This window comes from Lissotriton vulgaris, chromosome 2_1, assembly GCF_964263255.1.
Source record: "Lissotriton vulgaris chromosome 2_1, aLisVul1.2, whole genome shotgun sequence".
Classification (NCBI taxonomy): Eukaryota; Metazoa; Chordata; class Amphibia; order Caudata; family Salamandridae; genus Lissotriton; species Lissotriton vulgaris.
Window position 1 is genome coordinate 1,722,615,860 of NC_141687.1, and position 17,586 is coordinate 1,722,633,445.

The following is a 17,586-nucleotide window of genomic DNA, read 5'->3' on the forward strand; positions in this document are numbered from 1 at the left end:
CAGAGTACTGAGAGACAAAAACCTGTCATTTGACCTTCAGGTCAATCGGACGGTCTCATGCTTTTTCTGGGTGATCAGGAGTCCTAGATAGGTGTTTCCTTACATCCCCCTCCTGACGCGCAAACAAGTGGCTCTGATTTCATCCAGGATAGTCTATTGCAATGCGCTCTACTTCGACATCATAAGACTGAAATAGCCAAGTTAAAGCTGGTTCAAAATGAGGCGGTAAGACTGGTCCTTGATACCACTGAACATCAGTCAGTCTTGGTAGGGATATTCAAGCTCCATTGGCTACCTGTGAACACACACAGCATCTTTAACGATGTATGCATTGTTCACAAGGCATTGCATAGCACCGGGCCTTAGGAATTAAAGCCATGTTCCAATGCATATTCCCTCCAGGCAGCTCTAATCTTCTAGCCATGACCGAGAAATTTTTCGTAATTTCAGAAAGGCAAGATAGGGAGGTAGAGCCTTCTTAGTAACAGCATCCCAGGTCTGGAACTCCTGCTCCATCTGCAGGCTCCAGGCCATACCTCATTCCATAAGGCCTTAAAAACCTGGCTCTTCACTCTCTAATGGCAGCTCTGGATCCTTGATCTCTACTTCCACCTTCCTTCCTTTTCTCAGAACTAACCTTTTAGTGCCTTGATGCCTTTGGGCAGTGATGCGCTTTGTAAATCTTTTTCAGTTCATACTTACCTAGGTGTGGCTTTTGACAATCAACCCACATGGGCCCCACTGAAAAGATCTAAAAGACTAGCCATGTCCCGTTCTATTGTAGCAGTTTTTCCTTCAAAATTGGTAGCAAGCTTCTAGGTGCCTTAATTTATGATCTATCAGGCAAAATCGATATCAGCAGCTGCATTAGGCAGTGATGCATGGGGATATATAGACACAAGGAAGCTCCAAGTGGAGGAGAACGGGTTCTGTAGATGTGTTTTGCCAGTTCAAGCTTCAACACCCACTTTTATGTTTCATGAGGAGTTGGAGTTGCCCTACGTGTCTCACCGTATTGCTCTGCATCCTCATGATTAGGTGGCTTCCCATTTGGGTGAGACCGTCTTAACAGGGAGATACTTAAGGACTATTTGCAGCTTTCGGGGTGGGGATCTAATAATTGGCTGGCATATATATACGGGACTCCTTTGTCAAACTAGATAGAGCAGCTCTGTCTGACTCACCATTAAATATCCTGAAAGCAGATATTTCTTGGACTCAACACAACTTCTTACCTCACAGGAAAGTGGAGAGAGAGGAGGTGGAACTTGGGAAGCCCTCACGGCAAGGGCATGCCTGCAGCATAACAGGGCCTATTGTTGAACTATATTTGCTCCATGTGTCTAATTGTCCTCACCGGTTTCTCCTTACTAGAATCCGGTTTAACCAACTACTTTGTTGGTGCACATTCCAAACCTAGCACCTCACATGTGAAGCGGAGACCCTGTATGTGAGATAACGTTTCTGTCCGGGACTTATCCATTTTGTATTGTTTTGCGATTTTTATGAAGTTCCACGTAAGGCAATTTTCTTACCACTGTTGATGCACTTGAATTTTGGCCAAGTTAAGCCATCTCTTATGTACCTTCAGGTGGTTTCGGATGTGGATACAACGTATGCTCTTGCCTCCTTCCTGGCCTCTTCTCTGAGGCTGCGGAAGGCACTTGACAAAGGAATAAGACTAGCCTGAACCATTATATAGTGTGATTTTTAACTTTAGTATGATACTATTTTTGATTGTTAGGTGTCTTGTTGGGCCAGTTGATCCCGAATGTAATGCATTTTATTGCGATCTGCTGCGTTATTCTATAAGGTTTTAATAAGTATATACTGTTGTGGTTTCATACTGTTCTGATGTCTGATGGTTTACATATTTGCCTATTTTGCACATTATCCTTATTCTGTTTTTAGCCCTGTACTGTTTTAGGAATGACCCGCATGAATGATCCCAATGCAATGTATTTAAGTCATTTTTCTGCCCTGTGCCATGAAGAGAGGGATACTATTCAGTATATTTCTATTTGATTCTGAGCTTCCTGTTCGGTTTATGAATATGCCCTAATTCGCACCATATGTTCATCCAGTTTTTAACCATGTACAGTCCAGGAATATTGTGGTGACCCCACCAGTGATGGCACTGATTGATACTTGGTCCTTCTATTGATTAGTTTACGTAAATGGATGTTTTCTGTTTTAATGATTGCTTATGTAATGATGTTTCTATGCTTTTTGATGGTCTATGTCGCCCGAATAAAGATATTTTGATGATGATGAGTGACCATTGAGCTTTATAGGTGCCTGTGGGTCACAACATCTAAAGCTGGGCTTACACAAACTAACTCCCACGTTTTTTATGAAATTACCTCAACGAACACTAGTAAAACATGTTTGTGGCCTGGAATATCTGGGGTCAAACACGTGAATCCCATATGGAGGAGGGAAATTCAAATGCTACAGGAGAGCTTGGATGGCCCTTTGTTCCAGGGTCTCCTACACTTCAGAGGAATCCTGGCTGGGGTGCCTTCTGCGGCAGATGCAGTGCTGCTTCCTATAGGCACAGACCACTCAACTCTTTAGGCAGTAGGGGTGGTCCCTCCTGGGCCAAGCCCGAAGGTGCAAACTTCTCTTGGGTTCATGAACAGATTCCTCTGCTTGGTTACACTCTGCTCAGCCTCCCAAGGAATGGCCCAGCCTGTGAATGAATGATAACATTGATAGAACACAACCTTCACTCCAAAGAGCATCTTGGCGCTGTCGGCAACTGGGGGGCGGGCGGGTGGTGAGGTGAGGAATTAGTGGTAGCACTAACTGGTCAGAGGCCGCAAAGATCCAGGTTTTTAAGAGTTTTTTTAACATGGGTTTGGACTCAAACGGGTGAGCAAGCTATTCCAGGCTTTAGTTCCCAGGACTGCCATTGACTTTCCTCTTCTGGATGAGAGGTGGAAGGCGGGGGGTGCAAGGAGATTTTCCGAGGAGGATCACAGAAGCCATTGGATAATGTACGATTTGATTTTGGATCTTAGGTATGTGGGTCCTGAATTTGTGAGGGTTCTGAAAATGATAACTAGGATTTTGAAGAGAATCCTTTGGTGTATGGGCGGTGAGTGGAGGGTTTTTAGTGCAGCTGTGGCCAAGGACCTCCTAGATGGTTTTAATACCAGCCGGCTACCGCCTTCTGGACAGTCTGTAGTCTTTTCAACACTACTTTTTTTGCTCCTGCATATAGGCTGTTGCAGTAATCCAAGCACGAGAAAATCAGGGCTACTGCAACTGTTTTTCTGGCCGTGACGGGACGCAGGCAGGTGGGTTATGACGCAGCACTCTATAAACTTTATGGAATGGTGATTGAGGATTATCACCTTGTGATTATGACACATTTGTATGTTTCAATGCAATTTTCAGCCATCTTTGAATGCTCATAAAATGCAGCCACCATTTCAACATCTTAAATTATGAAATATCGTCTACTACTTACTTTTATGAGTGGGTTTATAGAAATCTGTTGTAAATTCATACTTAGCTTTCTATGGCTTCTTCTTCCTTAGTCCTTTCTCTGTGTTCCTGTCTTCTTACATAGCTGTATTCTATCTGTAGTGTTGGGGATTCTACTATGGGCAGTTGGTCTGGTCAGCTGTGGGGAACTACTGCTCTGTGTCTTAACTTAATCTTAGTAACTTAATAAATACAACCTATCTACAAGAAGACGTGTCCTGCTACTTACTTAATTCTATTTACAACATTTGGCGACGCTTGAAGCTGACCAGACCAGAAGCAGACCAAAAGGAGAAGACCAGGAAGACCAGAGCAGTACCTCACACAAAAAAGAACCCACCTAACTGCGACAAGAAACCAGAAGGAAACTCTAAACGCAATTTACAAGGAAGAATCTATCAAAAAGTCGCAAGTTAGTACTGTGAAACGTGTGGAAAAAGCAACTGCAAGTTATCAAGATCTTTAAGCGCAACCGTGAGTAAAATCAAAATTTGATTAGAGACTCTGCCCCTGCAACAATCATTTAGAAGTAATTTTAAGTATTCTGGAAGACATCCTTAAGGCTGGGAATCTATCAAGATCTGGATATGGGCAACGTGTGAAATTAGCAAAAGTTTTGTTAATGACACTAGCCATACTTGTTACAAAAACGAGTGATTTTCAGGCAAAATACAGTTGTGAGGAAGTCTAAATGAACGTGTGATTTTCAAGGAACAAAACTGTTTGTTGCAAACTGAACTTAAAAAAAAAACGAGTAAATCACAAGGATATATGGATGTAAGTTGGAAAAAAAGAGTGAATTACAGACTTTATCGGAAGAGGGAATGTAAGAAACAACATTCAAGTTCTTCTACCTTTAGTCTGTGGTGCAGTGAAATTGCTGTTTGCATGTCAATGTCGTTTTTCTGCCTCCGTGTTGTTCTGTTCTTCACCACGGCAGATTCAATACTGATGACATCATAGAACCTCCGTGGGTTCTGGTGGAGGAGTAGAGGCTTCGGCATCCAGAGTCTTTGCTTCATCCTGCTTCCGACCTCTAACCCAGAAGGAATCTTAGTGCGTCACTCCGCAAGTGCACCAACGTGAACGGCCATTTTGTTGTTTTGTTTCCAAGGTAACGCAGTGATTAATTCGAGACAGAAGAAATCTGTCTGTTAACTCAACTCCACGGAATAAAAAAAATTCAGAATGACAAGAGGTTGAAGCCGGTGGCTATCACAAGCATTTTAAAGAGGGAAACGTTTCTGTGAGTAATAGCTGTGGGACCGGTTTATCTTTTGCTTTCTTCATTTTTCCTGTGTTTTGATGAAATTACATGTGTTTGTGTAAAATGCCATCAATGTTTTTTTGCCTAGAATACCACAGGTTAACAAAATACAAAAAACGAGCCTAATTGAATCTTCGCAACTTTTTAAAGACTGTTAGTGGGTGCAATACTGCCATCTTGTGGGTTTTTAAAATATTTTATCTTTGCTCATTCTTACAAAATGAAGAATTCAATCGTCGCTATATGGATTTCTTTGACAATTCTCAACAAAACTCAGCGTTTTGGAGTAAGAGTGTGAAGGCTCAATTTAAGATTGTTCATTACCGGATATATATATAGTAAAGTCATAGTTGAAGTGCGGAAAAACAAACTGCAAGACGTGTTTCAGAAGAAAATCAGACCATTCGAGAAGAAGAAATGCCTTTAGTATTTATATACTGTAGTTTCAAAGAGATGAATTACTAACTACAATATTGAAGTCGAGGTCGGTCAGAACTAGCATTTAATTGAGAGAGGTCAAGGAAGTCTCACGACCGGAGCATGACAAAGGTCTCATTACCAGGAGGGAAAGAGATATTTCTGTGCAACAGTTAAAAACTGTGGATTCAAGGTGTTGTCCAAGGAGGCAATTGTTTTTAAAAAAAATAATAATAATATCACAAAGGAGAGGCGACAAAGAAAATGTCTCTGGACTGAAAGAGGAAAAGCTGAATTTCAGTACCCGCTGAACCGTGAGAAGGTTTTAAAAAGAGCAAAGGAGACGGAAAAGTGATTTCCAGGACCCATTTAACTGGTGAATGGGTGGGGACAGAGAAATGTCCCTGTACTGGTAGAGAGTGAAGCAAATTCCAGGACCAAGAGTTGGTTGGGGACAAGGAGCTGTCCCTGGACTGGTAGAAACTGAAGCAAATTCCAGGACCAAGAGTTGGTTGGGGACAAGGAGATGTCCCTGGACTGGTAGCAATTGAAGCAAATTCCAGGACCCGTTAAACCATGAGATGAGTGGGAACGGAAGAGTCTCTGGACTGTAAGGTACCGGGAGAGGACATAGGATGTCCCAGGACCGGGGTAGGAGTACCGGGAGTGGACAGACGTCGTCCCAGGACCGGTGGTGGACAAGACTCCCACAACCTGTACCAGGAGAGAATGAAGTGAGGTTCAACTCCGGCAGGGTTCATGACCGTGGTTCATGAAGTTCTAGAGTCTGTGTAATGAAATTTAAGGATTTTGGAAGCCTAAAAACAATCTGAGGCTCCTAACCCGAAGGATAGACCCAGAACCTGCACACCTGGTTCTGATCCTACTTTTTGGTCTGAAAGAAGTCAAGATCCATATTTTCTTCGGGGGTATCCTTCCAGAACTGTTGTGTTTTCTATGCAGCGAACATCTGCGTTGGACAATTTTTGCTTGAGAAAGTGATCTTTCTTTTTCTGTCTTTGGTGGCCACATTGATGGAAGATAGAGAGTGGTCTGACTCTTCATTTTTGTCTCTTAAGGGGGGAAGGTGGTCGTAGTGATCTTCTTATTTCACTTCTTGATCCTGATTCTTCTCTCCTTGTTCTGGAAGTTCTTGAGGTCTTTGACCTCCTTAGTGTTATACGTTTTCTTTTCTGTTTTCCATGCTTTATCTTCTTACGTGTTTGAGGTTTTCATATGTGTTGTTTGTAGGGGGGAAGATGTGTTGTAAATTCATACTTAGCTTTCTATGGCTTCTTCTTCCTTAGTCCTTTCTCTGTGTTCCTGTCTTCTTACATAGCTGTATTCTATCTGTAGTGTTGGGGATTCTACTATGGGCAGTTGGTCTGGTCAGCTGTGGGGAACTACTGCTCTGTGTCTTAACTTAATCTTAGTAACTTAATAAATACAACCTATCTACAAGAAGACGTGTCCTGCTACTTACTTAATTCTATTTACAACAAAATCCAAAGAAAAAAACGGGTTGCCTAGAGCCAAGCCAGTAGCAGAAACAAAACAGAGGGGCAGAGAGGTTTCTCTTTGTATTCAGTTCTAAAATAAATGCGTGTAATACAGAAACAGAGAGCTCTCATGTACCAGGCATGTAACATGCACTTGTTACGCAAACGTAATGTCAGAGTGGAGCCTTGACCTGTTACAGGGATTACTCCATTTTAAAAAGGACTGAGTCAAGTACCTGTGTCTAAGACCTCAGGTCGAGGCTGCAGAAAGGACAAAAAGCTCGAGGTATAAGGTGGAACCCTCCACGTCCACCCCAGAACACAAGAACACACCCTATCACCTCTTACTTGTGCATTTGTTGTTATAGAGTCACCTTCACACCATTCCTCTACCAACCATAACCAAAGGCCTTTTCATTGCCACTGGGATTCGTTTGGTCTATATTCCTGGTCAACATACGCCCCACTCGCTTCCATAATGTTCTCATGTACCCTTACCTGCTATAATTAAGCTGAGAAGATAAGATCATTCTAAAAAATGAGCCACATCCTCATAACAGATACCTCTTTGTGTCAGCAGATGCGTGTGCATGCTCAGCAAGTAACAGACCAGAACCGCCTAGAATTTAAGACAGAAAGCTGTGTGGTACTCCGCTGATAAGAACTTTAGGACTCGGAGACCTCCAGTTTGGCCCAAACCCCCAACCACCCAAACGAAGTACCAACAAATCTATGGAGATGCCTCTGGAGGAACCCCCCCTGCTAACTAGGGGTGACTCTAGGATTCTAGAGCCTGCCACTCAAGTCCTCATGCCTCAAGATATGGTCAGGTGGGAGGGTAAACTGTCACCAATCTGCGCACCGTCACGATGGCCAGGTCAGGAAAGAGGCCAAGGCCAAAGGGCAAGGGGCAAGGGGTCTTTATACCCCCGGACCACCTCAATGGCGATGCGCGGAAGTGACGGGCAATGATGCGCTTCCGGCTGCCCGCCACCTCCCTCCTATTGCGGGACTCGGCGACCGGAAGCCACACAAAACTAGCCAGAGCTGCCCTTGTCCGACTCTCTGCCGAACTGTTAGGGGCCTGGGCAACATAGGCCCGTGTCCTAAGCGCCGCACACAGGGCTTTAAGTGGGCTGGGTCTCACAGGGTCTGAGCACCAGCAGTTTTTTAAAGCGGGCCTCGAAACGGGTCTCTATAGAGCTCTGTTTTGTGCCCTGGAACAGGTGGTCCATTTTTTACCGGACTGCAGTGACAGCAGGCACATTGATGTTCCCTGCTCACTTCTCACTAGTGGAGAAGTTACCGCATAACGTCATGCCAGGTGAGCGTTGTGGGGGAAGAGAAATCCTTTAAAGAGAGTCATTTTCTCTCTGGATTGCCCTTCTCTTTTTGAAACTCAGGAGCAGCAACATTGTCCTGGTATCAATAGGGCTTTAACTGGCAGCTTTTTTCAATATTATATATAACAAGCAATAGTTGCTGCTTGGTTATCTTATGCAACTAACAACCATTGACAAAGCCAATAGTCCTGACTTGTTTTTTTTTTTTTTAAGCGCTCCCTCCCTACCCTCCCCACCCTCCTCCCCCCATGAGGAACCTTCCCATATTACCTTTGGGGAAGATATCGCCATTTGAGGCCCCTCCCCCCAACTGGAGATCTGGTCCAATCTATGCATACTATACAATTGTATGTACCCTCACCCAACTAATCACACAAAGAGAAAAAAAAAAACAAAAAAAAAAGAGAAAAAAAAATCTCTTTTTTTTTTTCCTTCCTTCCCTTCCCCCTCCCCCCTTCCTTCCTTCTCTCCCTCTTCCCCCTTCTTTATTGTGCCTTACAAAATTTTTTTTTTTTTTTTTTCCTTTCTTTCCCCTTCCCTTTTCTCTATTTTCTTCCCCTCTTTTTTCACTTTCTTATCCTTTTCTCTTCCTTCTCTCACCCTTTTCTTTTTTTTTCTTTTTTTTTTTTAAAAAACATCTCTTTATGTTTTATTTCTCCTTCATCTCCCCCTTATATTCCAAGACTACAACTTTAATGTAACTATTTGTGATGATATTTCTACGAAGCAGCAATTATTCTATTAATATAATCCACTAAAGTCTCAAATTTAAACATTCCGTTATTCTCATACTTTCTGAGCCTCTTTCAAACTTACTACAAAGTCATCTACTTCGTGGGGAAATGCGAAATTATAAGTCTTGTTATTCCATACCACTCGTAAGGAGGCAGGAAATCTCATCATCACCTGAGCACCCAAACCTCTCAATTCCTGCATTCTGGATCCTAACTCCCACTGTCTTTGGGCCGTCACTCTACCCACATCAGAACGAATTAAATACTTTGAGGACCCTATCTGGAGTGAAGAATCCCTCAGAGCCCTACTTAGTATTAATTCTTTCACAGAATAAGATAGGAAATTAACCAAAATTTTTCTTGGGGTATTTCTATCAGAATGTCTACGAAAGGGATCTCTATGGGCTCTCTGAATTTCGCGTTCTAAGTCAATATCCGGTCTGTCTTTTAAGATACCTTCTCTCAGGAGCTTGCAAATCATGGTTTTAACATCACCATTCTCAGACTCCTCTGGTATTCTCAAAAATTTCAAATTATTGCGTCTTGCGTGGATTTCCAACCTTTCCGTATCCTGTTGGAGGGTCTAATTTTTGGCTCTCAGGTCAGAAATTGCGTTGGACTGCGCTAGTGAGGCCCTTGAAAGCACAGCGACCTCTCCCTCTAATGTAGCTGTTCTTGTGCATACATCATCCAATTTTCCTTCCAGGATAGAGCATTTCTGGGCGATTTCCTTTTGGTTACCTTCAGAAATTTCAAATTTAGGTAAAAGTTTTGCCAAAAGATCATCCTGTAGAGATCTAAACAAGTCAATATGCAACTAAGATCCACTTCCCCTTTGGGGATAATCAAGGAATATGGAGAATAAATTAAAAATAATTAGCTGGAATGTCAATGGACTGAGAGAAAGCAGAAAAATCGGTAGAATTTGTGAATTCCTAAATAAGTCTGGCGCCCACATTCTTCTATTAGAAGAAACCCACCTTAATCCACAGGAGTGTACATTGGCTTTTAAAAATCAAAAATGGATACAGGATATTTTATGCTCCCAGCAGTGCAATAATACTAGAGGAGTGATGATAATTATCAGAATTAATAGCGGAATAAGGGTTGAGAAATATGAAACGGATAATACAGGCAGATGGCTGACCGCATCATTGGTAGTGAAAAACATAAAAATAACATGTACTGTATATTATGGCCCAAACTTAGATGCACCAGAGGCCTTGGTGAGTCTGAAAACTAGCCTTATCGAGCTGAATGCCCCCATTATATTAGGCGGCGATTTTAATTTGGTATTCGATCCTATATTGAATCGCACTTCTAAGGCACCTGTACCTCCACTACTTAGATCTAAAAGGGAGCTTGGAAACATAATAAAGGACTTCAACTTGATAGATGTTTGGAGGACCAAGAATCGGAATAACAGAGATTATTCATTTTATAGCCACAGACATAAGCACCACTCACGAATTGACTTCTTTCTTATTGATCAAAGTCTTCTTTCTGAGACCCTTTCCACTGCTTATATTTCGGCAATATTATCAGATCATTCCTTAGTGGAGCTAGTGATTAAGCTCCCACAGAATTTACAAGTTAGGAGATGGACCTTAGATAGATCCTTATTACCACAAGAGAATCTAAAGCTTGAACTATTGAATCATATGACAGAATATTTTCAACTAAATAAGAGCACTGTATCGGAGCAAATATTATGGGATGCTTTCAAGCCTTTCTTAAGAGGTATATTTACATCTGAAATGATAAAAAGAAATAAAATTAGAAAAAAGGAAAATGAAGACTCTTTATCTCTTATAAAGCAAAAAGAGCAAGATTTACAGAAAATTTGCTTAGAACAACGGATCGATGTGACATCCATTCAAAAAGAGTTAGAGAACTTAAAAATTAAGTACCGGGCCAACCTAGATAAAATTATTAAATCAAAGTGGGATACGAGTAGACTCCAGAATTTTTCATATGGGGAGAAATGTGGGCGAATACTAGCTTGGAAGGCCAGAGCAGATCGTGTTAGGAATCAGATATCCGGTTTGAGGATACAGAGCTCTGGCGATATATCATCAGATAGCGGTGAGATCTTGAGTGAAGTTCAAACCTACATGCAAAATCTATATATGGGGAGCAATGACAAAATATGTTTGGAAGAGGTAGATCAATGGTTGGAGGGAGTAAGCGTACCACACCTAACAGAGATGGATAGCTCTTTTTTAAGCTCACCAATTAAAGAGGGAGAGGTACACGACCAAATTAAGAGGATGGCCAGTGGTAAGGCTGCAGGCCCAGATGGGCTCCCAGCCGAAATATACCAAATAGGGGCGGAAATCTTATGTCCCATTTTAACAGCCCTCTTCAATCGAATACACTTAGAAGGAGATCCTATACCCCCGACATGGTCAGAGGCCACAGTGACCCTGGTTTTGAAACCTAATAAAGACCCCTCACTGGTTGAGTCGTTTAGGCCAATCTCGCTGCTGAACGTGGACTATAAAATCTTTGCAGGGGTTTTGGCAGCGAGATTGGCAAAAATTATTAAGACTATTGTTCATGAGGACCAGAGGGGCTTTATGCCAGGCAGACAATTAAATGAGTTGACCTTTCAGGCTATAGCGGCAATTGATTTTGCTTTAGTGGAGGAGGTACCATTAAGTATAGTAGCCATCGATGCCGCTAAGGCCTTTGACCAAGTAAGTTGGATGTACCTATGGGAAGCTCTGTCAAAGTTTGGCATACCGACTAACTTTATAACATCGATAAAAGCGTTATATTGCCAACCCAGAGCTAAATTCTTAGTAAATAACATGCTTACAGATTGGGTTAAAATTACACGTGGCACTAGGCAGGGTTGTCCCCTATCCCCCTTATTATTTAATCTATACTTGGAGCCCTTTGTTATCAAATTACGATCAGATAATCTAATCGAACCTTTTCGCCTGAATGAGCTAAATCTGAAATTTGCCCTATACGCTGATGATCTCCTAATGTTCACATCTAACCCTGAAACGTCAATCCCTCAATTATTTCAACAAGCAGAAGCATTTGGAGAAGTTTCTGGGTACAAAGTAAATAAAGAAAAAACAGAGGTCATGCAATGGAACCAGGAGGTTAGGTTTCCTGGGGTAAAGACCCGTATGAGATACCTTGGTATCCAGCTTGTGCAAAATATTACAGACATACCTAAAGTTAATTTGGAGAGGGAACTTAAAGATATCAACACACTTTTACACCGATGGTCGGGATTGGCGTTAAACATCTTTGGTAGAGTTAATCTGTTGAAGATGATCATCCTACCAAAGATCACCTTCCTTTTCAACTCAATACCTCTTTCATTTAGCCCCAAAGATATTGCTAAAATACAGGGACGGATAGGGTCCTTTATTTGGAATTCCAAAGCGCCTAGAATCTCTATGAAAAAACTTAGAAGAAAGATTAAAACAGGGGGGTTAGCTATGCCAGACATTCTCCACTACTGTCAAGCTTTTCACTTTAAAAACTTTAGGTCAATGGCCGATAAAGCCGACTCATCCTGTTTGGGTCAATTATTCCAAGCTTTGTTACATAATATTCCTCAAGGTAAAGAATTTTTTCTATTTAAGTTCGGAGACCCGAAGTTCTACAAGAAGGTCAGGTTAAAAATCTTGGGAACAGCTTTGCGAAATTGGGTGTTTATCAGAAAAAAACTGGATATTTCTTACTACACTCCCCTTGCCCCTATATGGGATTCCCCTGGAACACCGGAATGCCTCAGAGATCAATTATCAATTCCTCTTAGAACAGCGGGCATTGGACATTGGCAAGACCTCATCGTAGACTCTAGACTAATGGAGTGGGATTCATTATCCAGATTAACAAGTAGAACCCTTACTAGATTCAAATTTTATCAATTATCCAACTGGTGTAGTACTATAACTTGGAATTCCACATCTAATCCTAAATTTGATCTAGTAAAGAGAACAGGGAGCTGGAAAAAAGAAGTTGCCTTTTGGTATGACGCACTAAATGAAAAAGATCAAGTCACGGAACCTGAACTTAACAAGTTATGGGGAGAAGAAATAGCTCTACAACATGGCGAACTACAAGGTCTTTGGGGAGATTCTTTTAAATTATTGCATACGGTTGTTAAATCTGCCCCCTTAAAGCGAAACCATCTGTTTACATTATATAGAGCGTATTTTTCACCTAAGAAGCTGTCCAAGTTTACGAATATGGATTACTCTTGTTTGCGCTGTAAACTTTCCAAGGCAGACGACATACATATGTTCGCTGAGTGCCCTAAATTATCTCTCTTTTGGTCCAAAATAGAGGAATTTATAATAGAAGTGTGTAATATACGGTTTAAAATTACTCCGATGACCATTTTTTTTGGGTTAGAGCTTGGATCTCCGCTTAACGAGATGAGGACTAAATTTATATTTTATGCAATGATTATAGCTAGGCGAGAAATTTGTAAGCTTTGGAAGTCAGAGATCATTCCTACCTTTACAGATTTCTTAAGCTATATTGTATATATCAGTGAAGCTGATCTTGCATGTGATAATTCTTGCCTTGACAAAACCTGGGCGGCCCTGGTGGCTTGGCGGAACCGATGATATATATTCCAATGATTTCACCTGGGTCCTGTGGACGCTTGGTATCCTACCCAAGGGAGGGCCGTATCGACTATAGGGTATGGAGTGGACCTAGCTCACAGTGGAGACTGGAGGGGTATCCGACCTTCTCTCCCAATCTGGAGCCAAGACGGTAGCTTTGGTCCAGTTGGTCGGAACATCGCATTAAGGAGAGGAGGAGATACCCTTTCTAGAATACCCACTTCTGGTATATGAGGAATAAAAACAAAAAAACAAAAAAAAAAAAAAAAAAAAAAGTCCTGACTTGTTGTAGGTATGATTTTACTTGTTGTATGATATATCTGGGTGCAATGACAGAAACAGCAAAATACAAGCCGGGCCGCATGCTGTGCTAAGCACAGATTTTTAACTTACATGTTTTAAGCCATGCTCTAAATTACATTGGCCACGCCCCTTAATGAGACCCCCCCCCCACCCCCCAGTTTTTTCACCCCACTTAACGCCCTGGCCGCACCCCACCCACCCTTATGCAGGAAGGGGGCGCTCTGTCCAATCTTTCTTTTCTTCACTTCCTCGCCCTCTACTCTCCAATATCCCCAGAAGGAGTGTGAAGAAGCTGGTTTATTAATGACTGTCTCTGTGACCCTAACTTTACTGTACACCTCTGAACCTTGAAATAAACTTTCTCCGTTTGAACATTTTGAAGATAGTCCTGAACAAAAGTCATCCTACGCTGTCGCCTTTAGTATAGCAACGGACACAACCGAGACATTTCCACCGGCCTGCAACTCACACACCAGCGAGCACTGAGCAGATAGGCTCCCCCTGCAGTTTGGCAGAAGAGACAATATCACCTATACACCCACAAGCATTGTGTTGACTACGCCTTGTACAGAGAATCACCTTCAAGGAAACATGCATATCACAAATCAATCAGCAAAACTAAGCCAGAATTCAGAGAAAGTGGATTTGCTTCATGTGTCCCACACTGCCACGTGGAGGCCGTCTCCTGCACTCCTTGTCACTGCCCCACACTTCCACATCGGTGGAACAACCTTCCTTCTCAGTTGTTGGGACGACACACTGGAACAACAACCATGAAAATGTAGTGTTACGTAAAAATTCAAAACAAGGCTAACAATTGTCAACGAGATAACGGTACAAGAGCATGGCTGCCATTAATGTAGCCGGTGCAGTGGCGCCAAGGCCTTTGGGCGTGATTGGCCCACTACACCCCAATTGTGAGTGTCTTTTCTTTGCTTGCTTTAGGGCCATTGCCCCTTTTCTACACCAATGTGGCTTGACGCGAACCTTCAGCCACTCATAAGAACCAGGTTTACACCATGTTGGCAAATTTTGCTCTCCGCAAAGGTTACAAAACTGTCCGAGTTTACAAACTTTTCTGCCATTTTTTATTTTCAACAATCTTTCAACAATACAAATTCATAAAGATCACAATCTTATGCAAAACTTTTAAAAAGTAGTGAGACATTACCCGTTGCAACATTCTTTACACCTAATAGAACCTGCTTCTTCTTTTTTTTTAAGTGCTCATACTATCTCTAATCACAAGTAGCCGGCACTTTAGCTAGAGTACTGAGGCTGCCGTACATCAATCAAATTGGGCATTCTTCTTCTAGCAGATAGATTCTTGGGTTATTGCGTATTCCTTTGCCTCCCATGCACACTGCTATAAGAAGATGTAATCATTGGACAGATCAGTACCAAGAACAAGAGTAGCCAATCGCCCCTCCTACCTGTCCGTCCCCTCAAAATATTTTCAGAGAATAGAACCTGTTTCAAACCACCAGAATGAGTCCAGCTTCCCATCTCAGAATCAACTGTGAAAACACTAACTGGCTGCCCTCAAAGACCATGAGATCCTGACTGACAAGTCATCAATTTTAGCATCAGAATGTCAGTGGCTGCAACTTAGAGGGGCAGTGGTGGCTTCAAAGGGTTTGAGGCGCGCTGCTTCAACACAGGTAGCTTGGACAACTAGCCAAGTACAGATGTGATACCTCTCACGTCTACAAAGGGAACACTAGCACACAAAGCCTTTTATGAACTGTCTGCCATTTTAGAAAATATACAAGCAAATGCCTACAGCACAATCACACATTCTGAAACACCTGATAACCTCTCGCTCAGCCATGCACTCACAAACAAGTGCAATTCATATTCACAGCTTAACACCACAAAATGCTGCACACATCCACTAACATCGTACGCAACATCACCACTTACACTACACTACTGCACGACACCTCAGTGGAACAATCACAGCACTGGTAGACACACTACGGAATACAACCGATTACATATCTCCACAAAAGGAGATCATTCTTGGGTACTGCGCAAATAACTCATTATGCACATATAAAAAACAGTGCATGCAATAAAAGGCTGTGTTAGATAATCAATCACATACCTCATAAATCTCTCTCGCTCACACACACACACACACACACACACCATTCACAAACACCATAGGACAACAAGTCAATTTAAAGTACTGCACACTTTTCTCTCAATACAAGACACCAGAGAACTGGCTGCCGTAGCTCAGAAACACAGCAACAACGCAGACACGCGTGTACTTTGTCACGCCTCGTGGGCTATCTATCCCACGTCTGCATGCCAAACCACACCACAGCTTAGATATAGGACAAACTAAGCAACAACAACACACCTTCGTGTTCAAACAAGCCTTGGAGACATCAGAGCATTTCCCTCCTACAATACCTCTCTCAAATCATAAAGTACGTGCACAGCACGAAGCATGCTCTTCGACTCAGCAGACCTTCCTCACTTGTACTGCTACACACACCAAAAACCCCTACAATAAATCAAAGCACCTACTCTTGCACTAGAAAGGGGACATTTCAACAACCATCCAACCACAGCCACACAACAAACCTAAGAACATTTCACTCACTCCCCCTGACCTATCCCACAGCACAAAAGCCTCCAGCCGCGCGTCACGACACCCAGCAGACAATCACTACAATATGTGGTACCTCGAAACCCCAACCACCGTGAAAACCCGAAACCAAGCCTGCAAGAACTCCCACAGCAGAGCAAGATGAAAACACAAGCCGCAGCTAGGACGAGACTCTGAAGAGACCCCAGCTAGAGCGCAGGGAGAGACTGCCAGATGACAGGGCGAGAGACAGGCATGAGTGAAGCACAGAGATAAACTGCCGAAAGCAAGAAAACACACTGTGATTACTCACGCCGATTAAACGCAAAAAGAAAAAAAATGGCAGATTTCTGAGCGATATATTTAGCTCCCGGCTGTGTGCCGGAGATCCGCTCTCCGCACTCACTCACCCCCACCCACCAGCGCCTCATTTACAGACAGAATCCGTCCACTTCCCCGTGCAAACCGTAGCGCAGGAGAAACCTGCTGAATGGAGCACGCAAGCTGTTCCGTCGGAGCGTAGGAGGGTGTGTGGGGCGGGAGGGGCGGGAGTGGGGATTCAGAGGAAGAGCCCGGGGAAGAGACGGCATCCACGAGGCGCTTCCAGGAGGAAGCTTTAGCCTCCCCACGCCCTCCCCCACCGCTGCAACTCGGGAGCATAATGGCTTCTTAATGGGCATGGCGGCCCAAGTGCTATATTCACAAGCACACCATTAGGGATCTGCTGTCAGTCTGCGCCGTAAAACTATGCTAAGAACTCCGAAAGGGCTGAGGTAGGGGGGCTGGCGAATTTTGGGCCTAACGTGGCCTTACTTCCAAGCAGGCATCTGCGAAATTCGCATAATACAGATAACTAAATTGACACAAAATTCCCCCCAAATTGAGTTTTATTACGCGAAATGTCAGCCAGGCATTTTGCACTATTATTTAACGTGAAACGTAACCTCACAAACATTTCACAGAAATAAGTAGCGCAAATCTACGTGTAACACAAATATCAGTCACTCGTATCTCCTTCCTTTGCATTGCTCTATGCTCCCGAGATAGCATTTCTAACGGAAGGGAGTTTCAGTTATGCGATGTGGCATAATGGTGTTATCTCGCGCAGATCACGGGACAAGAGTTGCGCAAAATCCTGGAAATTGCGCCAAATTACACTGGTGTAAACTCCATTTTGCCCGGGCCTACTTCAAAGTGGCACTGCCTTGGTCCTGTCCCTCTTCCCGAGGCACGGCCCTGCCCAGGAGTTTTACTGCTGCTGGCCAGTCGGCCCTCTATCAGCTTTTTTCTGCAGTGGATTAAAGAGCACACATGAGATTAAGAGGTCATCG

General features: G+C 42.9%; 1 protein-coding gene across 1 annotated transcript in view; it reads right to left on the reverse strand.

Moving 5' to 3' along the window:
- Nucleotides 1-17,586, reverse strand: part of BRSK2 (BR serine/threonine kinase 2) — a 683,888-nt gene that overhangs the window by 324,044 nt on the left and 342,258 nt on the right. The window lies entirely within an intron of this gene.